Genomic DNA, 23,837 nt, shown 5'->3' with positions numbered 1-23,837 from the left:
TATTGAATAGATTAGCCCGTTCCTCACCTTTTACACATATGCTCTGTAAACTCTACATGTTATTCCAAGAGAAAACAGGAAGCCAAAGGGACATGTAGATGCAAACCTCTTTACCTTTAAATAGTTAAAGCTTCATTGAAAGCACAGAGAGGAATGCTGCCTGAATATTAAAAAATCAGCAACAGTAATTTACAAGCTTTTGATTGACTTTGCCCTGAAGACATTGTGAAAGAGGCACAGATGTTTGCTAAGAGCTTAGTTGCATCCCTACCATGTTAAGTGATCTAAGCAGTTCAATAAGCAAAGTTATGAGCTTAGCTATAACACCATCAAATAATATATTTTTAATTTACAAGTTTATTACATGTTCTTGTTAACGTCATTTCTTATCATCTTGAAATCAACAAAACAAATTAGCATACTGCGCAAGTCATTCAAAAATTCTATTGCTTGCTGTTGAGTTTGTAAACAATTCATGCTATTGAAATGTCTTAAAGCTTAAGATTTTTAAAACATCTAAAATGTACAATTAATTTAATGTTCTGTGTTCTAATATTTATGGACATATTGCATCATTGTATAAAACACTTGATGAAATTGATGGTGTTTTTTATACTTTCTGGGATATTTTGTTTTGTTTATAGCTGGCTCCTCAAATTGTGTAGCCATGCTCGGCTGCACTTTAAAAGCCTAAATCAATCATGTAAAGCCCCATGAAGCCAAAATGCAAAGCTTGGCATGTAAATACAAGAGGGTGATATGATATTGGGGCAATTTAATATCATCACTTGACACATTGACCAGGAGAATGATTAAAATAATGACTTTAAATAAAACCTTGGAGGGAAAAAAAACTGGAAATAAATTTTGATCTTGAGTAAGGTAAATTATTCAGGAACTCCCTTTACCAAGAACTAAAAGGCCCCTTGGAGATTTGGAATTTGATTGGCTGACATCTTTCTTTGCTAAACAATTTTATTTTTAGACCAGAGCTGTTTCTTTTATTTTAATAGAAATCAACAAATATCCAAAATATAGCTCTATATTTTTAGCTGTTGCACACATCAGCATGTGCATAAAACCTAGGAAACTGGTTATAATAATGTGATGTGTTTTGACAAGATGCTTTCATTTTAATTCTAGCACCACTGGCAGCTAGTAGGCAACCACCAAAGACCAATGAAATCAGTGGAGTAAATGTTTAATACATTCATCAATCCTATAACAACTTGAAGTTCATGATTAGCCTTCTTAATTTTGCCCTCATCATTCATCTTACCACATTCAACAAACTTTGAACTTGTATCCTTTCTACCCAAGTACATGTCATGAATTAGGACTGACATTGCTCAATAAAGTTAATTATTTTACATTAAATTTTCTGAAGATATCAAACTCTAACTTAATATGTGTGATGCTTCCAAAGTAAATTCTGGAATGACTTATTCTCTATCATGATTGGTGGGCTGAATGCTGTAGCAACAATCTTACACTCAGCATTAGCAAGACCAAGGAATAGATTATGGACTTCAGGAGGAGGAATTTGGGAGGACACATACCACTGCCAATTGAGAGGACATCAATGGAAAGGATGAGCAGCCTCAATATCACAGAGAATCTGTTCTAAGCCCAACACATTAATGCAAACATGATGAAGGTACACCAGTAGGTTTACTTAATTCAGAGGTTGGAGAAAAAACTCTCTCAAATTTCTATAGCGATCCCATGAGGAGCATTCTAACTGATTGCACCACTGCTTGGTATAATGCAACGGGGTTTCAGCGTATGGGGCTCCAGTGCACAGGATCCAGATGGTACAGAGGGTTGTAGCCTCAGCCAGCTCCATCACAGGCACAACCTTCCTCACGACTGAAGACATCTTCAAGAGGCAGTACCCATCATCAAGGAGCCTCACCATTCGGCAAATGCCCTCTTCTCATTAGTCCCATCAAGCAGGAGGTACAAAAGACTGAAGACACACATTCAACATTTTAGGGACAGTTTCTTCCCCTCTGCAATTGGAACAGTCCATCAACCCATGACCATTACCTCACTATTCCTGGTTTGCACTGTTTATTTATTTAGTTATTTTGGCAACTTAAGAGTATTTTATAATGCCTTGTACTTTACTACCACTGCTAAACAACACATTCCTCAACATATGTCAGTGATAAATAAAAACCTGAAGCTGCTTCTAATTCTGATTCCCTGGTAGTATGATACAACTGCTGGTGAAGTACTATGAAGCTGGTTGTACATAAGTGGATATGGCTATAGACAAAAACAACAGAAGTGACCATGAGCCATTCATGGAACTGTGAAAGTGCTGTAACCGTCAGCCTGCAACTTATGACCCTACAACTTGGACCATTTGGACCACTAATTCTGCTGCACCATTTGATCATGGTTGACTTATTTTCCCTCAAAACCTCATTCTCCTGCTTTTTCCCTGGATTGCTTGCCACCCTTACTAATTAAGAACTTATCTCAGACTTAAGCATCCCAGTGACTTGGCATCCACAGCCATGTGGAACAATGAATTCCACAGATTCAACACACTCTGGCTAAAGACATTCATCCTCATTTCTGTTCTAAAGGGCTGAGCTCTCTGGTCCAATACTCTCCCACTATTGGAGGCATCCTTTCCATGTCTACTCCATCTTTCAATACAGTTGTCCCTACAAAAAATGTTTTTCAGGAACCACTGGAATATGTTTATTCTTAGGCCGCAATACTAGATGAAGGTCTTTAACCATTTTAAAAACTCCCATGTTTAGTTCTTCTTGCCCAGTCCCTGTTTACTTCAGAAAGAAAGAAATGTTCAGTACTGCATGTGTGCATTAACCTCAATGTGAAGACCATGAACTCAGAAGATAAAGACTTTTTTTTCAGTGAGTCACAGCTGGCATTTGTTAAACTGGAACGAGAACAGGGTGCAGAATATCTGCTGGCTGTTGAAAGTTGATTCAACTTTGGCTGACAGCATTCAGATATGTGTGGGAAAGAAGTGACAGGACAGTCTCGAGATTCAGAGACGTAAAGTCATGGAGTCATAGGAAGATTCTTGCAGATTCTACACTCACCTACATGAGGGGCAATTTGCAGTGGTTAATTAATCTACCAACTCTCACCTCTTTGAGACATCGGAGGAAACCATATAACCCATATGAAACATATGCAGTCACAAGAAGAATTTGCAAACTCAATGAAGACAACATCTAAGGTCAGGATTGAACATGGTTTACTGGTACTATGAGGCAGTTGCTCTACTAGCTGCATCACCCTCTGAATTTGTGGAATCTAGAGGAATATCCTGATCTCTCTGCCATTATGAGAGAAAGGTTTGTGACTTGCCTTTTCAGAGTTATCTATCTTAACGAAATGTTTCTCCCACTAGGCAGTCAAACCATGGCAGCTAAACATGATCAATTGCATGTGTGTTGACATGACGCATTATAAGGTACTCAATAGATACCTTGGCATTTTAATATTGAAGAGTAAGTTCACAGGTAGTGAGAAAGTGCCAAGCAGGTAACTAACAATCTTGAATCTCTTATATCCTGCAATCATCCACAACTTCATCCACAATTACTTGTAATTTTGCATTGAATTGAAAATATTTTCACAGCCTCACTGTGTTTCTGTGATTTCCCCTTCTAGGTTTTGTGGTGGCATCTGGTTTGCTAACCGAGAAGCTCTGAACTCAAACGATGACTTTAAGCCTAATCGGATATAAATAACCATGAGTGTTCTCATTAAAGGGAGATGGTACTGTAACTACCCAGTCTTCAAAGACTAGTTTACTACCCTGTTTAGCTGCCAACAGCCACTATTTTTAGTATTGGGACCCTCTCCCTACAAGCAGAAGATACTTCCAGCTAATAAAGTAGCTTAAAACACAGTTCATTTATTTTCAGTGATACAGGTTTAAATCTACACATTCTTAAAACACATTTAAAACTCACAGAAGATTTCTATCTTGTCTTGAATCATTGAATCATAATCTTGAATCTTGAAACATTGTATAACATTTCAAAATTACAAACCATTTCTAAAACATAACCCATAAAGCACAAAACACTTCTCAAATATAAAGGATTTCTTGTACATAAAGGATTTCCAAAGCACAGGTACATTTCCTATATACTAAAAAGATATACCAAAATGTAAACAAATGAATCATCCTGTCACGGAAATTGAAGTTGGATGAATGCATCCCATGTTCCTTTATGTTTCTTCTTGATGTTCCTTACCCCATTTCTGATAAGCCCAAACTGTTCTCTACATTTATACCTTATTTCTCCCAGTTGTTGACTAGCAATAAACTAGTGACAGTGACTCTTTACAGACAGAGCATCTTCAAAATACACAGCTTGTTTGCAAAGCTGTGTTTTAATTTCAAGCGGATTATTGCTTTTTATTTCCATTTTAAGAACTGAAGACTGACTTACATTTATGACCAGAAGTTAAACTCTTACTTAGAAGTTTACTTTCGACTGTTTTTCATTTAACAAGTGGCAAATACTATTGTTTGGAAGGCAAGCTAGGCAAAAATACCAAAGTCTGGCCATCATAGTTTCTAGGCATTCTCTGTTCCACTGTCAGTGGCACAACTTTTCTTCCCCTAATTGATGCAATTCAAATGGAAGAGGTAATTATTGTGGAGAGGGCCTCTTGCAATGTTGGAAGGATGGAAGAATTAAGAATAAAGTTCAATATTCTTAATGACAACTTGGATAGCAGCTTAGGATTTCTGACCAAGGTCTAGCAGAATGCTTAGAAAATGCCCTACACAGTTTAACCTAAGCAGGCATTCATGGAGATGAATGGAGTTGGGCATATGAATGGAGATATCAGTTGAGATAAATAGTTTAAATCATAGAGAAGTACAGCACAGAAGGAGACTCTTCAGTCTACCATGCCAACCTTTTTGCCCATCTACACAAATATGACTTGCCTGTACTAGGGCTGTATCCCTCTAAAATAAGTTTGTCCATTGCTTGACGTTGAGCAAGCATTCTGTCAGCTCAGGGGTGGGTATTGAGCAGAAGCTATTCAAATGTCAAAATAATTTCATGAAAATAGAGTGCAAACAGATAGATAGAGGGATCTAGAATACCACTAAGTGATGCATATCAAATTGACTGTGCTGAATGGTGCCGGCGGTTTACACAGACCTAGGCAACTTCTTCCGGTTCGTCCACTCTTCTGTCTTCTCTTATGTCTTTCTTTTAGACCATAAGATACAGGAACAGAGCTAGGCCATTTGGCCCATCAAGTCTGCTCTGCCATTTCATCGTGGCTGATCCAATTTTCCTCTCAGCACCAATCCCCTGCCTTTTCCCCATATCCATTCATGCCCTAACCAATCAAGAGTCTATCAACCTCTGCCTTAAATATACATAAAGACATGGCCTGCAAAGCTGCCTGAGGCAAAAAAAAAATTCCACAGATTCACCACTCTCTGGCTAAAGAAATTCCTCCTCCTCTCCATTCTAAAAGGACACCTTTCTATTCTGAGGCTGTCCCCTCTCATCTTAGACTCTCCCACCATCAGAAACATCCTCCCCACACCCACTTTATCAAGGCCTTTCACCATTTGATAGGTTTCAATTGTGTCACCCCTTAAGGGAAAATCTAGCCTGACAAGCCTGTTGGAATTGTTTGAGGAGGTTACGGGTAGGATAGATAAAGGGGATTCTGTGGATGTTGTATATTTGGACGTTCAGAAGGCATTTGACAAGGTGCCACACATGACGCTGCTTACCAAGTGAAGAACCCAATGTATTACAGGAAAATTACTGGCAGGGTTAGAGCATTGACTGATTGGTAGGGGGGTGGTGAGTGGGAATAAAAAGATCTTTGTCTGGTTGGCTGCCAGTGACTAGTAGTTTTCCACTGGGGTCAGTGTTGGACCACTTCTTTTTATGCTGTATATCAAATGACTTAGATGTTGGAATGGATGGCTTTGTTGCCAAGTTTGCAGATGATATGAAGATTGGTGGAGGGGCTGGTGTTGAGGAAACAGATAGGCTCCAGAAGGACTGAGACTTTGGCAAGAAAGTGGCAAATGAAATACAATGTTGGAAAATGCATGGTCGTGCACTTTGATAGTAGAAATAAATGTGCAGACTATTTTTTAAACTGGTAGAAAATCCAAAACTCTAAGATGTAAAGAGACTTGGGAGTCCTCGTGCAGAACACCCTTACGGTTAACTTGCAGGTTGAGTCTGTGGGTAGGAAGACAAATACAAAGTTAACATTCATTTCAAGAAGTCTTGAATACAAGCACAGGGATGTGATGCTGAGACTTTATAAGGCACTGGTGAGGCCACATCTTGAGGACTGTGAACAGTTTTGGGCTCCTCATCTAAGAAAATATGTGCTGGGAATGGAGAGGATTCAGGAGAATTCACAAAGATGATTCCAGGAATGAAAGGTTTATCATACGAGGAATGTTTGATGGCTCTAAGTCTGTACTCACTGGAACTTAGAAGGATGAGGGGTGTCTCTTTGAAACCTTTTGAATCTTAAAAGGCCTAGACAGAATAGATGTGGAAAGGATGGTTCCCATGGTGGGGGAGTCTAGGTTTATCATTTGCCTCCAAGTACCCTGAGACTTCATCCTTTTCTTTCAAGGTGGTTATGGTTCTGTTGGAATCCATGATCTGCAGTTCAAAATACAGTTCTTTGCAAGCGATAGGTTTTAGGACTGACTGTGTGGCCTGGCTCTTCACTATATCAGGAACAGCCTGGAAGACGTGTACCCTTGGGGAGTGGCCCATGGATGACTTGGTTCCTTGCCAATTTTGCCAACTGTATCATCGTAGGAGACCTAAATATCGAGATACTGCTGGCTGCTGTCATAAGAAGGCCCTTGAAATCAAGCAATCCCTTTTTCTCTCTCTCTCCTTCTTTTGATGGAGAGCAAGAGCCTGTAAGTCCTCGAGATGGGGGCTTGGAGAAGCAAAGAAGAATATTGTATCATTGGTACAGTGAGTTGCTGGACTTCACTCTCATTGTTGAAGGAGCAGCGTCTCTCTCCCTTGCTGTGAGAGAGAGCCTGTCTGAGATAATGAAGTGTTCCTTTGTGGACTGTAGTTTTGATGGACCCTGCACCAAGGACTCTTTGGGGTTTCTACTGTTGTTTTCATGGTGGGGGGTTGGGGAGGCTGATGTTTCAACTGGTGCGAATGGGGAGAGGGGATGTCAATGTTTTTGCTGCTGCTTGTGCGAAGGGGATCTTTAGGGTTTTGATATTTCTATCCTTCATTCTATGGGGTTTCTTGTTTCGTGAATGTCTGTGAAGAGTACAAATTTCAGGTTGAATACTGTATCCCTACTCTGATATTAAAATGAGCCTTTGAGCATTTGAAAGTGGTTTATATCAGCTCCACTCTGATATGGAGATCTGGAGGTATGGAACTGGTCCATAGAGAATGGTGTCCGTGAAGGAGGAGGCAAGCTAAAGCAGAAGAAAGGCAGTTTGGGTAAGTGTATTGATCAGGCATTGCTACCACAAAGAGTCTTGTTTAGAAGTCCTGTTGTTATTGATTTAAGAGCATTACATTTGCTCTTAAATCAATGTCGAACATTGTACTCTTTGTTTTTTTTCAGCAGGCCAAGCTGCGTCTATGGAAAAGAGTAAACAGTTGATATTTCAGGCTGAGAGCCTTCACTGATGCTGATGAACGATCTCGGCCCAAAATGTCAACTGCTTACTCTTTCCCATAGATTTTGCCTGGCCTCATGAGTTCCTCCTGCATTTTATGTGTGTTGCTTGGATTTCCAGCATCATCAGATTTTCTCTTGTTTGAGACTCTTGGGTTTATATTTAATAGCACTTCAAATTTTTACTCAGCTGACTAATACCAAATTATTCAATATTTTGCTTTTGCAAATCTTACTATCTGCATCAATATTGTTCATAACATTCTAATAGTTTGAAGAAAGCATTAAAGTAACCTGAATAATCTAACTTGCAAAATGTTGAAAGCAAAATAACCAATGATTCCTTCAGTGAAGAAACTTTGCATAGGTAGATCTCAGAAAAGCATGTATTCTAAACCACAGGGAATATGTTGCAATCACAAAGCTTGCTGTGAAAATATGTGAATTATCGTTCCGTATAAGCATGCAAATAGTAATGCATGGTGATTCTCGCTATGTGTTCTGTGGTTAAAAACAAATGAAAAGCAAGCTAACCTAGATACAGTAACTTTTATTTGAACTGAAGTTTTTTTTCCCCAACATCATGCGTTGTTTTGACAGGTCTCAAAGGATACCTTTATGCTGAGGTAGCCCACAGCTAAAATGTATTTGCCTGGGGATGTGTGAAAATAGACAGAAAACCAAAAGCAGGACACCAGTATTTAATATTTTATTTAGTTATCTTTGAAATTCTGCTCAATGAGTTGATAGGTAACATCATCAATGCTATTCAGACACAAATATGTCTTGAATTACAAGACACAATGGTATTCTATGTAGAATGCAACTTTTGCTTTATATTTTCTTATTACTTGTAGAAAAGGCTCTAAAATGTTTTGAGCTTTATCCTCTAGAATATTAGTTTCTTTGTCCAATAGAATGTTATTGAATTTATGATGCTAAAAGCAAATATCAGCTTCAAAAGAGACTCTTATCAAGTTCATAAAGAGTAAAGTACAGCACTATGGAAGTACTGTATAGATTCCAGAGTATATAGTGTTACAATAAATGAGGACAAGGAAAAAACATAGGGATACACTGGATATGATTCAGCATATGATCATTACAGTTAATGGGAAATTTGTAAAAATAACCTAACATTGGAGATACTGCTATCAATGTCATTGTGGTGGAAGAATCTGCTCTGAGAAATGGTGGCAAGATAGATACTTAATTTGTTAGGACAGCAAGGATTATGGGGAGAAGGCAGGAGAATGGAATTGAGGCAGAAGATACACTAGCCAGGATTGAATGGCAGAGTAGACTCAGTGGGTAGAAAGGCCTAATTCTGCTCTTGTGTCTTGTGGTCTTATGGTCTTATATCAAATTGAACAGTTAAAACTTTGCAATCCAGAAAGTAGTTATGCAATGCTTAGATTTTTAAAAAATCAAAATTCACACCCAATTTGGAAGTGCTTGCTCAGAATTTGCATGATGCCACTCCTGTTGTACAAACATAAAACAGATGGTGAAGTGTCTAATGTGGAACACATCATACAGATCACCATAAGTCGTATTTAGAGTCTGCACCAGAGAATTGCCTTGGACAGATATAAATAGAAGGCTTAGCAATTCCACTCCTAGCACACACTGGACTTACAATAGTGACAATTGTCTTCAGCTTAGTCATTGGGAGAAGATGAGGGTATGTGATTTAACAAAAGATATACGTTGTATTTGGGAGGGAGCATTAAGCAATGAAAGAAACAAAATAGTCTATTTAGCTCCTTGAGCTTTTTCCGCCTGTTAGTGAGATAATGGTTGACAGTTATTACACCAACCTTGAGTCCTAAATATCAATATCCCATCTAACAAACATTATCCATCTCAGATTTACAAACATTTACAGTTTGTTGAGGGGCATTCCTAATTACAACCACTTTCATTCTGAAGTATTTCCTAACTTCACTATATCTATACTTTAGTCATGTCTATGTCCTATGGTCTTATGGTTTTAAGTATTAGATTCTCCATTCAGTGGACAGTTATTCTGTCTCGTTGTCCTATTAGTTTAATCGAGCAGTTTTAAAACTAGGATCGATTAACCTCCTAATATTCTAACTTCCATGGAATACAACCTCAGTCTGCACCAACTTAACCTACCATCCTGAAGGATTTGTCTATATTGCCAGCATGCTTTGTCTACTTAGATCTCTTCACAAAACTATATCGATTTAATGTTTGCTAATTTTCATATTATCCATCCGAAAGTACTTCACTTTGTTGAACTCTATCTGCCAAGCACAAGAGGGGATTTTCCATGCAAACAGAGAAATACCCTCCTCTGCTTGTGTGAACCCTGTGTTGAATGTGCTATCAGTCGAGAGCACCAGCATTTTGACTCAAATGATTGGTTTACCATGCATGCATTATTGTGCCTACTTCTCTTGTCCTTGTAGCAGTACAACTTATTGTTTTGAGAAGTGCTCTTGAGAAAAGCGTATCAAGTTGGTGAAGTGTATTGTATCAATGACTGGAGGGAATGAGTGGTGCATGGGGTTCCTGTTTGCTGAACTCCTTCATCCTGAATGCTGTTGACATTTCCGAATGCCGTTACTGAAGTTGTCTTCAACGCACAAGTGAACACTATTCCATCATACTCTTTGTTTGAAACTTGCAGGTGGTACAAAAGTGCTGGGATTTCAGATGAATTATTCACCACAGGAGATCAAACAGTGACCTGTTTTTGTTGTCTAAGACGTAAATGACGTATTAGGACCTACTTGTAACCTGTATGACATTGATCTGTGGAATATGGCAATGGCAATAGGATTGAATAGTTCAAGATGTGATCAAATTCTCTCTTGTTCGAGATACTCATTGCTAGACACATGTACGACATAGATGTTATTTACCACTTATCAGCAATTTTCTTAATAATTGCCTGTTTTACATGTGGTCAATGATTTCTTCAGCATCAACTAATGCAACTGATCTTTGTATAAACCTCAGAGAACATTTCTTGAATGTTAGATGAAGGCTGTAGATAAATAGCTCAAGGTGCTGGGATCTGAGACACAAACTTGAGGAACTCAAAGACCGAAGAAAATGTTAGGATGTGATGAATGCCTCCCAGCAACCAGAAATATCCTTGACCTCAATCATAACCTTCATCCACCAACCATCAGTTCTATATACTGTACCCCCCTGCAACAATCCAGTCTGTTTACAACTTTTGCTCTTATATGACCCAGAATTCACCTTCAGAGCAGATATCTACTCCAGTTCCGTTAAATTGCCTGACATCTTCGTTGACCTGGGGTACTCTTGTTGAAATTCTCATACATACCTTTGTATCTGTAGTTAATGTACTCCATCTAAGCTATCCCAATACTACCTAAAACATTGCTAACAATGTCCTAACTCACACTAATTCCCTTTTGACTGTGCATGCTGACCTACATTGATTTCCCATTTGCCTGAATTTTGCAGTTCTTATTTCTTAAATGTTTTCTCTAACCTCCTACAATTCCTTAACCAGACAAAATATCTGCTGTTTGAATGTGCGAAGTTACAATTGTCCCGCATTAACAGCGTTGTCTTCAACTCACAGGACTATGATGCCCAGGATGCACATCCCAAGTCTCTCCACCTTTCACTCCTCCTCCAGATAACTGCTTAAAACTTACCCCTTTGACCAAGTCCCCAGAATCTGATGGGATACATGCCATGTTATTGAGAGAGGCAAGAGATAAGATTGCAGGGGTTTTGACCAGTATCCTCATGCCCTCTCTAGCTACAGGTGAGGTTCTGGAGAACTGGTGAGTAGCTAATATTGTTCCATTATTCAAGAAGAGAATGAGAAATAATCCTGGAAACTTTAGACTGGTGAATTATCACCGGTCAATAGGGAAGTTACTGGAGAGAATTTTTAGATTTAGTATTTAAGAGCATTTGGAAAACCATGACCTAACTAGGGAGTGCCAACATGACTTTGTGCAGGACAGGTTGTGCCTTACTAACTTGATTGAGTTTTTTGATGGGGCCATGAGGATGATTGATGAATGTAGAGCTGTGATTTTAGTAAAGCGATTGACAAAGTCTCCCATGAGAGGTTCATCCAGAAGATTAAGATGCATGAGATCCATGGTGAATTGACCGTTTGGACTCAACCGGCTTGCCGATTGAAGACAGAGGGTAGCAATCAAAGGGATTTTTCTAGTTAGAAGTCTGTGATTAGTTATGTTCCATAGAGATCTTTACTGGGACCTCTGCTACTTATGCTGTCTGTCAATAACCTGGATGAAAATGCAGATGGGTGGGTTAGTAAATATGCAGATGTTACAAAGATTGGTGGTGTTGTGGATAGTGGAGAGGTCTGACAAATAATCATTGGGATACAGTTCAGTTGCAGATTAGGTCAGAGTTTAACCTGGCCAAATATGAAGTGTTGCAACTTAGTAGGTCAAATGTAAAGACAGTACACTGTTAAGGACAAGACCCTTAACAGTATTGATTAGCAGAGGGATATTGGGGTCCAAGTTCAAAGTTCCCTGAAAGTGGTTACATAGATTGATAGGGTGGTTAAGAAGGTATATGGTTTGCTTGCCTTTAGGCATTGAGTTCAAAAGTCAGAAAGTTATGTTGCAGCTTTATAAAGCATGACTTACGTTACATATAGAATATTGCATATAGTTCTGGTTACTCCATTATAGGAAGGATGTTAAGGCTTTGGAGAGGGCACCAAAGAAGTTTATTGGGATACTGCCTGGATTAGAGGACATGTACTTTCATGAGAGATTAGACAGTCTTGGGTTGTTTTCTCTGGAGCAGCAGAAGCTAAGGGAAAAATTTCAAAGGAGATGAGAGGGCCAAGTATTTTACAAAGAGTGTGGTGGGTGTCTGGAATGTGTTGCCTTAGGTATGCAGGCACATTTGGGACTTTTAAGAGACATTTAGATAGTCACATGAATGTGAGGGAAATGGAAGGTGGTGGACATTGTGTAGACTGAAGTGACTAATTTAGTTGGCAATATAATTACTAATTTAATTGGTTAAATTAAAGTGCCTGTTTCTGTGTTGTATTCTTCTATGTTTTATGTTCTACGCTCAAGCTTCTGATCATCTACCTGATGCACCATCAATAACTCTTGGAGACGTGAGGCGAGATATAGGCTTTTATTGGCTGGAAGAAAGAACAAGCAGCAATTGACCACCACACTGCATCCTGGAGACTGAGGCCGGGGCAGTGTCTCCAATCGCCTTTATACCGGGGTCCGTGGGAGGAGCCACAGTCAGTAGGAGGAGCCACAGGAGCAGTCAGTGGGGGGGCGTGTCCAGACAGGTATATGTAGTTCACCACACTACCCTAACAGCTCTTTATGTGGCTTGCCACTCAGTTTCCTTTAACACTGTTCCTGTGAACCTTCTTGGACATTTTACCAAGGTAAAATATTGTATAAACAGAAGTTCCTCTTACAACTGAGTTTAGAGTATTTTCAGAAAAAAAGAGGCAAGAAGGTCCTGAAGAGGCCTTGATTACAACAGATAGCCTTTGTTAACTTTCTTTCTTCTCCTGGCAGCCATTGATTTGTGTCCCAGTGGAAGCACCATGGCAACTCCATTGCTCTGTGAGATTAGAATGTAATTAGTGCATCACCGGTCATAACATTCATACAGGAAGCCAACTACTGGTATTATGTTTCAGACAACACTGGAGCACAAAATCTATTGTCTCACCTAAAACCCCTTATACTCCAATTGGGAAGGGTTATGCTCACTAGAATTCCCCAAGTGATTGCCCTTTTGCCATAGCCAATGTTCAGCCCTCATTCAGCACCGCAAAAAAGTTTTTCATTATGTCAATGACATTTGTGGAATTTTGTGGTTTAACAGTTTGATGCTTCATTTCTGCTCATTACATTAGTTGTTACACAGAAAGCACTTCATTTGTCATTCTCTGAGGTCAGGAAAGAAACAATGCAAATTCAAGTTCTTCTAAATTTTTTTTTGCTCCTCCAGGGTATTGTTATTTTTGAAACTGTATCAAGCATTTGTACATCTTCTCACCCTATGGATTCATGCTGACAGATGGAAGGGAGTAAGTTGCTATTTTTTAAAATGTCCACACTCTAGTGGTTATGCATCTGTCCATTTATCCACATTTCCTGACAATCTACTGTGTGTAGGGTTGGATGGGGGCAAGACAGCTCTCTGATAAAATGCTGTGCAGTGAGATGAATCCCGTTTTCCAAACAAGCTTCTGTGAGCACACACTATGTTCATTTAATAATTGTATTTTATATTAAAAACGATCCACTTTTTTTTGCCAAGATAGAGCTAATTTCATTTATCCCTAAATCACTTAGGCACAGCTGCCTGATTGTTCAATTTTATCAAGACATTTTGGTTATTTCCAGAAAAACATTGAAATGTTGGTATCATTTTTGATTGCATTTTAAAAATTGCAATTGGTCAGAATATATTTGATAAAATTCTTCTTTTCCAACCCAAGTGCAAGAATGCGGAATGTCTTAACCAATGAATAGCAGACTTTAATCTTCCTCTCCTATCACTGACCAGGGTTTCCAAAGTTCAAAAGTTCTATGTTCAAAGGACATTTATTATGAAAGTATGCATACAGAATACAACTCTGAGATTCGTCCTCCCGCAGGCTGCCATGAATCAAAGAAACACCATGGAACTGGTTCAAGAAAACATCAAACACACAACATGTGAAAAAACAAAGCCAATTGTGCTGACAGCAAAAGGTGAGTAAACAACATATAGAATATTAAGCATCAAACCAGGAGTCTGGTAGTATTCAGTTTAGCTCAGATCAACACCACACCGCTAATCTACCACTAGCTGTAGGGCTACTCTTGGTCAAAGCGCCCCAGCCCACATCGATTGCCCCAAGCAAACCACTCAAAAACAACAACAAAATGAGTAACCAGAATCCAAGACACAGGCTTTCACTGAGCTGAAGTATTAAATAATTGATACTGACTTGATAAGCTGCCTGTAAAAGGGGCATAATTTTCATGATGACCAGAAAAACAGGTTATTGTTATTGGGCTTTACATTTAAGGAAAATAGGCTAAAGGAAACATGTACTTCTCGAGTTTGTGAGTTTCCTTGAACTTTTAAATAGGTGTACACTTCACAGAATTTGTTGAGTGTCCACCTATTTCACCTGTGCTATTTTCATCTGAAAGTGTAATGGAAATCGTACTGACTTGCAAAGCCTGGATTTTCACTCTACTTTCATGAGTAGCATCAGCAGCACAGAAAAAAATCACAGCCATTATGGCAGGCCTATGAAATAATTGTGTAAGACTTCGTAACACAAGTAAGGTGGGTGATGCAACATGTACGGTACATGGCTATTCCTTTGCCTAGGGACTTTTAATTCTTACTTGCTACTATTATCATCTTTCAAAAATATTAAAGGCAAATAATGATAGTATTACTTTTTAAGAAGTTGGAATTCAGTTTTGGCAGTTAAAATCTATAACTTACATGCTCCAACACTCTAAGACATTTTACTGTACCCTAAAGAATCACAAGTAAGATTCCCTTGTGATATAGTTAAAGGAAAGTCAAATAAATGGATTAGTTGGAAAGAAATATGGGTGATAATGATGGAGTCAAATGAAAAAGGAATGGAAGAAAAGTCATATGGAGCATCGATAAGGCCCAACGATCTGCTTCTGTACTGTAATTTATATGTAATTCTTTATGTACTGAAATAGGTGGTAACTCCCTTGATAAATACAAAGCAATAATTGGAATGGAGCTCTTCAGACATAGATATGGTTCAGCATGTAATTTGTACTAACCAATCTCTGTGGATGTGTTGTGCATTTATAATAATCAAATTGCAGTTTTTTTTGTTGCTTAGAGTGTGGGAGAAATAATCAGGATAGTTTTGTCGCTTTGTTGTTAAGTATTGTGCTTAGCTTTGTGTCTCAGTGTTCCAATGGTTTCAAATTGTTCAGCAACTATAATATTTTTTGGCAACCTGTAAAGGAAGGCTAAGAAGAAAAGCTAAAGTGTTATTATCCTCTTGATTCTATGGATCTCTGTATATGATCCATGTCCTATTTTTCACTTGAAACACACTGGATCTGAAAGTCCTTTGATACTTCTCCAATATTTGAAACTCATAGGATCAGAGAAGGGTATTACACAATATTACTGGATGGTTTAAGCATAGAAACACTGTGTATGCTTCATGAGGACTCTTCCCAATCTTTCTTCACCAAAATTTACCACTATGTTTACACTCAATGGCCACTTTATTATGTACTTTCTGCACCTAATAAAGTGGCCACTGAGTGTATGTTTATGATCTTCTATTGCTATAGCCCAGCCACGTCAAGGTTCGACGTGTTATGCTCTTCTGCACAGCACTGTTGTAATGCGTGGTTATTTAAGTTACCGTCGCCTTCCTGTCAGCTTGAATCAGCCTGGCCTTTCTCAGCTGACGTCTCTCATTAACAAGACACTTCACCTACAGAACTGCTACTTACTGGATTTTTTTTTCTGTTCTTCGCATCATTCTCTGTAAATTCTAGAGAATGCATGAAAATTCCAGGAGATCAGCTGTTTCTGAGATAGTTAAACGTCTCTGCCTGGCACCCACAATCATTCCACAGTCAAAGTCACTTACTTAGATCACATTTCTTCCCCATTCTTATATTTGCTCTGAACAACAACTGAATCTCTTGACCATGTCTACATGCTTTTATGCATTGAGTTTCTGACACATGATTGGCTGATTAGATATTTCTATCAATGAGCAGATGTACATGTGTACCTAATAAACAGAGTGTATGTTATATATTCTACATATTTTCCTAACTTCCCTTAAATCTGTCTATATTCAACTATTCCATATTGCATCAGATCCTTCAAGGCTAATTCATCTGATAATTTATTTTGCAAATAGTACTGTAAGTGAGTTCCAACCAAAAGACACCATCAGGTATTTATCTATTATGATACATATCAAGCACTTACATGACAATTTCATGTCAGTTAATATTCTTTTTCAATTGTGTTGCGGTTTCCATTAGTTTTAATCAGTAAGTTTTGAAATTGCACTTTGTGAATTAATTCTTGTGGTTCATCATTTCCTACCTTCATTTGTCTAGCCAACTTCCATTACACTCTAGCTTCTGTGTTTAATTTTGTAGACAATATGTTATCTAACCCATGACTGCCCAATATGAACCAATGTGAGGCAGGAATTCCCTATGTTGGACCTTATCAAAGACCTTTGGATATCCAAGTATTTTACATTTCCCTTCCTGTTACTTCCTTTGAGCATCTTGAACTCCATACTGATTTTACTTCGTTTTCAGCTTTTGATGTATCCCTTTTCTAGCTTTGAGAAAGTATGAAAGGATAAGAGTTTATCCTTCTGCTACTGAGGTTAATCTAATAGTTCCATAATTTCTTGGATGTATTCTTACTTTCTTTCCTAAAATATAAATGTATCCATCAACCATAAAGCACATCAATTTTCAGATGATCTTTTATATGTGTATAATAATGCCTTCTCTATCTGTTTGTAGACATGTAATCCATCAAGACCAGTGATATTATTTGCTTTTTTTGTAGATTATTTATAACTTCTCCCTATCCTCTCTATTAAATGCAGTTCTATTTTTGTACTTTTCATGTTGAATTCTATGTTCCAGCTCACTGGTCTAGAATATTTTCTGCACTTTCAATTGTATGTTAATATGAAATGGTACAGGGAGCCACTACTAGTTCTGGTCAAGATTTCAAGGGTGCAATTTTCTAATGTGCTCACTGTGTAATGCATCTTGCAATTTGGATTTGCTAAGTCAGAGCCTTCTAACAGATCATACGCAAAGGCCACGTGTTATTAGTGAGGTTGTAGGGAAGTATAAATTTTGATGCTCAAAGTTCAAGGTAAATTTATTATTGAAGTACATATATGTCACCATATACTTGAGATTCATTTTCTTGTGGGCATTCACAGGAAATAAAAGAAACACTGAAGAATCAATGAAAGATTGCATCAAACAGGATGGACAAACAACCAATGTGCAAAAGACAACAAATCCAGAAAGAAAAAAATAAATATTAATAATAAATAAACAATAAATATTGAGAACATGAGATTAAAAGTCCATGAAAGTGAGTTCATAGGTTGTAGAAACATTTCAGTGATGGGGCAAGTGAAGTTATCCCCTCTGGTTCAAAAGCCTGATGTTTGAGGAGTAAGAGCTGTTCCTGAACCTGGAGATGTGGGTCTTGAGGCTTCTGTACTTTTTTCCCCCTTATGCCAGCAGCATGGAGAGAGCATGGCCTGAATGGTAGGAGTCCTTGATGATGGATTATGCTTTCCTATGACAGCACTCTGGTAGTTGAGCTCAGTGGTGTGGAGGGCTTTACCTGTGGTGGACTGGGCTTTATCCACTACCTTTTGTTGGGCTTTTCCCTTCAAGAGCATTGGTGCTTGCATGCCAGGCCATGATGCAACTAGTCAATATACTCTCCACTACATATCTATAGAGGTTTGTCAAAGTTTTAGATGACATGACAAATCTTTACAAATTTCTAAGGAAGAAGAGGCACTGTTCTGCTTTCTTTGTAATGGCACTTAAGTGCTGAACCCAGGAAATGATAACACAGAGAAATTTAACTTTGCTGACCTTCTCCACCTCTGATCTGCCAATGAGGACTGGCCCATTGACCTCTTGTTTCCTTCTCCTGAAGTCAATAATCAGGTCTTTGGTATTGCTGACATTGAATGAGAGGTTGTTGTTGTGCCACCACTCAGCCAAATTTTCAATTTCTCCCCTATATGCTAATTTGTCTCCGGCTTTGATTCGGCCAATGACAGGGGTATCATCAGCAAACTAATGATCGCATTGGAACTGTGCTTAGCTACACAGTCATAAGTATAGCACACAGCCTTGTGCTAGACCTGTGCTGTTGGAAATTATAGAGGAGATGTTGTTGCTAATCAGAATTTACTTCAATTTTAATATTCAGATCAGTTTCCCATTTTTGTCTTGACTTATGAATTCTTTGTTTAATTGCCTATTTTTGAATCAAACTATACATACAAGAAATATTTTTTTTAATTTTTCCTTTTTTAATTAAAGTTTCTATTTCATTAGGTTTTGGCAATAACATTGTTTGACCCAATTTATCTCTTAAATAAGCCCTTAATTGGAAGTAACAAAATAGAGTGTTGTTTGATATTTTGTATTTATTCTTTAATTGATCAAATGACATTAATATACCTCCTTCAAAACAATCTCCTATATATCTAATCCCTTTTTGAAACCAATTGTATAAAAGTTGATTATCCATTGTAAAAGGAATAAGTTTATTTTGAATTAAAGGTCTCTTTGCTAATAAAGATTTCTTTATCTCATCTTCAACATTTATCTTATCCCATAAATCAATCAAATGTTTTAATATAGGAGATTCTTTCTTTTCCCGTATCCATTTAGATTCCCACTTATATATAAAGTCTTCTGGTATATTTTCTCCTATTTTATCTAATACTATTCTAATCCATGCCAGTTTATCTTCATCAAAAAAGATGCAATAAATCTAAGTTGATTTGCTTTATAATAATTCTTAAAGTTTGGAAGTTGTAACCCTCCTAGGTCAAATTTCCATGTCAATTTTTCCAACGATATTCTTGACATCTTACCTTTCCAAAGGAACTTCCTCACACATTTATTTAACTCTCGAAAAAACTCCTGTGGTAATTGTATTGGTAGTGTTTGGAATAAATATTGTAATCTAGGGAATATATTCATTTTTACAGCATTTACTCTGCCTACTAATGTTATTGGTAATGTCATCCATTTATCAAGATCTTCTTGAATTTTTTTCAATAATGGTAAATAATTTAATTTATATAAATTCTTTATATCATTATCAACTCTTATACCTAAATATTTTATACCATTTATCGGCCATCTAAATTGAGTTATTAGTCGACATTGACTATAATCTCCTTTAGTAAGGGGTAGAATTTTACTTTTATCACAATTTATTTTGTAGCCTGATATTTTCCCATATTCTTCCAATCTAGAAGAATTCATAATTTTATAAAAAGTTTAAAGTTTAAAGATTTACTAATTCCTCCTTTTATGGAGTTAATATACCAAGCAGAAAGAACACATAAACTTCCAGAATCTTTTTCAACAGCTATTTTAATAGTATTGCCAAAAAAAGATAGAGATCTTTTAAAGCCAACATCATATAGACCTATTTCTTTGTTGAATACCGACTATAAAATAATAGCAAAAATGTTATCTAATAGATTATCTAAATACTTACTAAAATTAATACATATGGATCAAATAGGATTTATCAAAAATAGACAATCGGCAGATAATGTAACTCGGTTACTTAGCATAATTCATTTGGCACAAAAGAGGGAGGAAATGAGTGTGGCAGTTGCCGTAGATGCAGAAAAAGCATTTGATAGATTGGAATGGGATTTTTTATTTAAGGTATTGGAAAAATATGGATTAGGAGTATCTTTTATAAAATGGATTAAAACCTGAAATACTAATCCCAAAGCTAAAGTAGTGACAAATGGTTAAATTTCAACATCATTTCAGTTAACAAGGTCAACTAGACAAGGTTGTCCATTATCACCTGCTTTATTTGTGTTGGCGATAGAACCATTAGCTGAATTAATTAGAATGGACCCAGACATTATGGGTTTCAGAGTTAACCAGGAGGAATATAAGATTAATTTATTTGCTGATGATGTTTTGCTTTATTTAACAAACCCACTGTATTTGCTGCATAATCAGAATTAACTGAAGTCTACAAGTGAGGAAACTGAGAATCCACTTGATTGAGGAGGTATTGAGTCCTAGGTCTTGATGCTTATTGATTAGTTTTGAGGGGATGATAGTATTGAATGCTGAGCTGTAGTCAGTGAAGAGCACCCGGATGTATGCATCTTCTCTGTCCAGATGTTGCAGTGCTGAGTGGATCAAAGTTGTGTCTCAGGCAGGAGTTAATATGCTTCATCACCAGACTCTCAAGCATTTCATTACAGTGAATGTAAGTACTACTGGACGACACTCATTGAGGCATGTTATGATATTCTTTAATAGCAGACTTTCTTGCCAAGAGTTTTGAAAGTTATAGTTTTTAAAGTCAACTACTGTTTCAAATTGTAAGGACACTTAGTAAAGATACCACATTTCATCAGTGTATAGGGGATATCACACCATGGGCAAGTCTGTAGGGATTGTTATGACCCATGCATCCAACAAGATGACAGAAGACCATATGATGATAGAAGACATTAAGACTGTCCAGAAAGATCCAATACTTGATTCTTTTCCAAACAACTCGGATAGATCTTCTGTCTTACATGAGGACAATTTACTCTCTTATTTGCGGTAATTCATGTCCATCCTATTTCCAAAGTATGTTTCTACATTTGAATATTATAAAAGGAGATAATTGGTACATTGCACACTGACTGGCATCGTAGAAGCCTTTACAGTACAGAAGGAGGTCATTCAACCATTCTATCTCTGTACTGGAGTAATTCACCTGTTCCATCCCTGAACCTTTCTCCGCGGCTTTGCAAATGGTGAAGTAATCCCAGGTATTTATGTAAATTTATTTTGAAGGCCACAATGGAACTTCCCTCCTTTATGTCTGCAGGCTGTGCATTTCAGATGCCAAACAGATGGTGCATAAGACATCTTTTTCAGATCACTCTTAATACTCTTTTCTTTTAATTTTATATCTGTGACCTTTAGTTCTTGACTTCTCAAACAAATAGATTGGATTCTGACTATTCACTATCCAAAACCTTCATTATTTTTTTCTCAAATCTTCTCTCAGCCTTCTGTTCTCTAAAGAAAACAGTCTCAACTTCTCTAATGCTGGTAACTGCATTCCTTCATTCCAGGAATCAATCTTTGTAATCTTTTTGGTGGTAAAGAAGGCATTCAGCATACTGACATTCATCTGCCATGGAGGGGGAATTGAGACAATATGTTGCAATTAGTGAAGCCACACCTCCAGAATTGTGTACAATTTTGATTATCCTATTACAGGAAAGACACCATTAAGCTGGAAAGAGTGCAAAGAAGATTCATAAGAATGCTGCCAGGATTCAAAGGACTGAATTATAAGGTGAAGATAGGCAGGCTATGTTTTTGTTACTTGGAGAAGAGGGCACGGAGGGTGACTTTATAGAGGTTCAAGAGGGGTAGAGGTAGGTGAATTCTTGAAATCTTTTCTTTCAGGTAAAGGGAAACAAAAACTAGAGGACATAGTCTTAAGGTGACAGGACAATTTAAAGGGGACCTGACGGGCAACTTTCTCATGCAGAGGATGATGTGTATATGAAACAAACTGCCTGAGGCAATGGTAAGTGCAGGTACAATAACGACATTCACAAGATTCTTGGTCAGGTACATAGATAGGAAAGGTCTGGAAGTATATAGGCCACATATGGACAAATAACACTATTTTAGATAGATATGGATAAGTTGGGCTGAAGGGCCTTTTTTGTGCTGTTACTCTAAGACTGTATGATTAACTATGCCTTTTCTAGACCCTCTGTCATGCCCTCACATCTTTTCTGTAATATATGAGCATAATATGGCTGTTGAAACCTGACCAGTGTTTTATAAATTTTCGGATGTCTTCTCTGACAGTCTATACCTCCACTGATAAAGCACCAAATTATACATTTCTTATTAGCCACTTTTGCAACCTATCATTTCTAATGATTTGTGCATACTTTACCAGCAAGTCAGTGTGCTCCCGTGCCCATATTAGAACAGTATCCTCTATTTTATATTGCCTCTTTAACCTTTCGCCAAAACGTACCTCCTCATATTACTCTGCACTCAACTTTCTCTGCCATATGTTAACTCATCTATCAGTCTATCTAAATCCTGCTGCAGGCTGTTACTGATCCTCTTCACAGTCCATAACACTGCCAGAATATGTATTATCTGCAAATTTAGAAATTGTGCATTGCACTCCTAACCTTAAGTCACTAATACAGACCAAAAAAGCAACACCCATTCTTGGAGAATGCCGCACTTTGATCTTCTGCTGTCTAAAATACAATCATTCACCACAAACCTCCATTGTATGCTATACCAATTCTTTTATCAATGCTGTCAATGTCCCTCTTATGGCATTTCTGCACCATGCCCAGTGAGTTTGTCATAGCATGGAGGATTTACCAAACAGTGCTGTGGATACTCAGAAATAAAGATCACATGTGATAATTGATCTTTAGGTGTACCACTTAAAATCATTGCTAAGGTCATGAAATTTCCAGATCATTAGAATTTCAAAGTTCAACACTCAAATTTATTATCAAACTATGTGCAGTGTATGCCACCATATACTTCCCTGAGATTCATTCTCTTGCAGGCATTCACAGTAGAACAGAGAAATACAATAGAATCAATGAAAAACTACACACAAAGATTGAAAAACAACCAATGACAAAAGAAGAAAAATTGGGCAGATACAATAAATAATACTGAGAACATGAGTTGTAGTGGCCTTGAAAGTGAGTCCATAGGGTGTGGAATCAGTTATACATTATCTTAGTCCAGGACTGTTTGGGTAATTGAGCCACACGGGCTCTAGCTGATATGTGTATCTCAGCACTTCCCAAGTATTTATCATTAACTAGTACTTTAAGACAGCAAATATTATTAAGCTGTGATCTCATCTTTACGTAGTTGTGACTGGTGTAGTCTAGGCAGGAAATATAAGTCGTTGTTTATAAACTGGGATTCTTTATTATGTGCTGACTGCAAAGCCTGGTGATACTTCCTAACGGATGCTGCTACAGTTTGCATTAAATCATATTATCAAAGAACAGGAGACTGACTGGCTTTTTAACAATCTGCTTCATAAATACAGATAAGTGCTTGAGAAAGACTAAAGATGATTGCATCCTCCTTGAGGGAAGGACAGCATCTGGCCTCCCCTTTCCCTAAGCTGGTGGTAGAATTTGAGAATGTTTTCTGAGCTGCCTGCTTTTCAAAAAGTGCTTATTGTAGAATCTTTGAAACTATGCAAAATGGGGATGATGGAAACTATAAATGGCCCTGATTCAAATGATACAAATAGTTTGTCTACATATCTAGGAGAAAAAAAGTAGGTTCTGCTAA

Source organism: Hemitrygon akajei, chromosome 11 (assembly GCF_048418815.1).
Source record: "Hemitrygon akajei chromosome 11, sHemAka1.3, whole genome shotgun sequence".
Taxonomy (NCBI): Eukaryota; Metazoa; Chordata; class Chondrichthyes; order Myliobatiformes; family Dasyatidae; genus Hemitrygon; species Hemitrygon akajei.
This window is presented reverse-complemented; position numbering follows the sequence as displayed.